Source organism: Osmerus mordax, chromosome 19 (assembly GCF_038355195.1).
Source record: "Osmerus mordax isolate fOsmMor3 chromosome 19, fOsmMor3.pri, whole genome shotgun sequence".
NCBI classification, from domain to species: domain Eukaryota; kingdom Metazoa; phylum Chordata; class Actinopteri; order Osmeriformes; family Osmeridae; genus Osmerus; species Osmerus mordax.
The window spans coordinates 11,994,458-11,997,561 of record NC_090068.1 but is presented as its reverse complement, the minus strand read 5'-3'; the positions used below and the strand labels follow the sequence as shown (position 1 = coordinate 11,997,561).

Below are 3,104 nucleotides of genomic sequence, written 5' to 3'. Positions count from 1 at the left end.
GTATCTTGTTTGGTTGTTTATTTTTTGTATTGAGACTTGAAAAAATATATGAAGTTGTGCATCCCATTTCAGAAAAAGTAAGACATTCCCTGGTTTGATTGAGTTTAATGAATGTTGTGATGTTTAGTGTAAAAACTGTACCAATCATTGGTTAAATAATTGTATTCGACATTTTGCTACATATTAAGGTGAACTTAAAGCCTGGAAGGATGATATTCATCCACAGTGTACAAAGTGACAGTTTTCTTCAACTGTGATTTTTAATAAAGAAACCTTACATGTTTCATTATTTAAAGAAATAAACATGTCAAAAGTAATTACATGTTTATTCTGGATATACATAACAATATTGCATGTCTGTAATTGAAATAATGCAGTTGAAAATGCATCGGAATGTATTAAATGAAAAGATAAATGGCATGAAAGATAACATGAGTACATTCTTAGCTATTCCAGATGGTGTAAATGTATAAATTATATTGTGTGATCAAAGTATATTGCATGGTTACGGTCTCCAGGACTATTATTGTATGGAAGAATGACAACGACACAGAGCACACCCATTCATAGCTGAGCTCAGACTGCCCCCTAGTGGTCATGGTGCAGGAATGTGTGTGTGTGCTCATTGAACCCCCTCACATGTCCACACAAAGTCCATTCCAGTGTACTGTCAGATATTAACCAGGTTCACATTTGCTGTAACAGTGAGAGGATTCCTGCCGTGTCTACTGAATCAGAAAGCCATTGAACGTGTTGCGGTTGTGGTCATCATCATAAATCCTGTATCCTTTCGGAAGCTGGACGAAAACAACATCTCCTCTCTTCAGCTCCAGTATGACTGCGTTAGAAGCATATCTGTACTGACCATGGCTGCCCACCTCCCCAACATGCATCACCGTGTGTTCATTTTTCATCAGTGTCAGACCCATGACTGCTGTACCCTGGAAATCCCCAACTGTGAAGCTGAAGTGGTAGATACCTTTCACCGGCGCTGTCAATGCACCTAGCAGGAAGGAAAACAGCTTCTTTAAACGACGACAGACAGATCTGTTCACTTACTGAACGGAATCATGAAATGACGTACAAACACACGTGAATCAGGACCTGACACACTGACCTGTGATGTTGTTGTAGTGTTGGCCCACGTTAGTGAAGATGTTTTTGTAGACCACGGTGGTGAGGGTGTTGAAAGGGCCCAGGTATCCCTTGGATCCTAACGAGGTTTAAAACGCCACCTGCGCTCGTTCTCGTTTTCAAAAGAAAACAAGGACGTGCGTGAAAAGACGACATACACAAACACCAACATTTTCAAATCACCTCTGGTCGGGTTTTCAGACGGAAGACAGTTTTCAGGATACCAGAGTTCTGCCTCGACAGCTCGTCCAGCTGGCTCTTGACGTTCATCAGCTCGTGTTTCGCCAGGCTCAACTCTGTCCTCAGAGAGTTCATCTCCGCCCACGAGGCTCCGCGCTCAGGTGCTGCCAAAGCTTCTAATAAGTCTAAGTTCTCAGCGAGGGCCCCAGGGTGCCACAGGCTGAGCTGGAGCACGAGAACCACTCCAGCAGCTCTCATCATGGTGCAGCGGGGTGTGGACTGCCAGGGTCTGAGTCCTGAATATCTCACCCCTTCATGGACACGTCAGGGTTACTTATCAAACCAGATATTTCTTGTTCTGTCCCTGGCTTGGTAAACACATTTAGTCATTTAGCAGACGCTCTTATCCAGAGCAAACACAGGACCCAACAAACAAAGCTTGTCTCCTGCTTGCTTGTGTAAATGTTTGCTCGTGTGTATATTTGTGCTGGGTTGTGAGTGTTTGTGTGTTTGTGTGTGTGAACAACCAAGTGTGTCCATATTCATCCATATTCATATTCACACTGTTGTCTGGAGGTGTGTACTGTGGTCTCCATGGACATTTCCAGGTACAGCCCACCACCCTCCCAAACGTCTCTGAATGTTGAAGTTATGATTAAATATGCAGCAGGCCTCCAGGCAAACACTGATGTGGTCTAAGTGCTGTGTGGCTCCTGTCAGGGTCCAAAGGACATCCCGACTAAAACACCTGACACACGCACACACACACTGCCATCCACGCCCTTCACCTCCACCACCTCCATCCACCTTCACCTCCTCCACCACCTCCATCCACCTTCACCTCCACCACCTCCATCCACCTTCACCTCCTCCTCCACCTCCATCCACCTTCATCCCCCTCCACCACTTCCATCCACCTTCACCTCCACCACCTCCATCCACCTTCATCCCCCTCCACCACCTCCATCCACCTTCATCCCCCTCCACCACCTGCTGCAGCGTTCCTGCCTGGGAGTGCAGCCGGCTCGCCTGGTGCTCCAGCAGCACCTGGCTCCCAGCCACGCTCTGAACACCTCTGCAGCACTCACACCACAAACAATCACTTGATCGGAAGACAAACGCTTTAACAGCCGTGGTGGAAGCCCCCCCCCTCCCACCGCACACAGACACACTCAGGCTCACACACAAACTAGCACACACACACACAAGCTCACACACAAACTAGCACACACACATAGCCACAAAAACACGTCAAATAACCCACACTCCACACAATTAATTATTAGTATTTAAGTTTCCTATTCAGGGAACTGGTTCTGTTCTGACATGTGTTTGCATGTGCATCTTCATACATACACCCCCCCCACACACCCCCCACCCCCAACACCCCCCCCACCGCCGCCAAAATGCAAAAGTAGACATGTCTGCCATACACACAGTGTGTCTCCATGTACAGACCAGCACATGGAGACAAGGAGCAGAGCCACCTGGGAATAAGATGCTTCTGGAAAGAGACGCCATGACACGCCTTGGAGTGAGAAATCGTGCAGAAAAACATGTGGGCCCCAGAAGGCCAGTGTTTTATTGATAACCTCTCACTCAGGCTGCAGGCCATTCATCTACATAAATGCAGAAACCGTGTTTGAAAAGAGAGCTTTTCCCCACCGTCGTGTTGGCTAATTGGATTCATTCAAATTAGCGCTCGTTAGGAAAAAGAGGTTTTGGGAAATGTCAGGAGTAAAGACACACACACAGAAAGGTACTACGGTACCGTAAGAAACAGAAACAAT

General features: G+C 46.6%; 1 long non-coding RNA gene across 1 annotated transcript; it reads right to left on the bottom strand.

Moving 5' to 3' along the window:
- Nucleotides 1-333: 333 nt before the first annotated feature.
- On the bottom strand, nt 334-1,548 carry LOC136963491 (uncharacterized). Its single transcript, XR_010878990.1, has 3 exons — nt 1,359-1,548; nt 1,118-1,246; nt 334-1,003 (listed from the first exon to the last, which is right to left on the bottom strand). It is a non-coding gene; the product is annotated as an uncharacterized lncRNA (long non-coding RNA).
- Between the last annotated feature and the right edge of the window lie 1,556 nt (nt 1,549-3,104).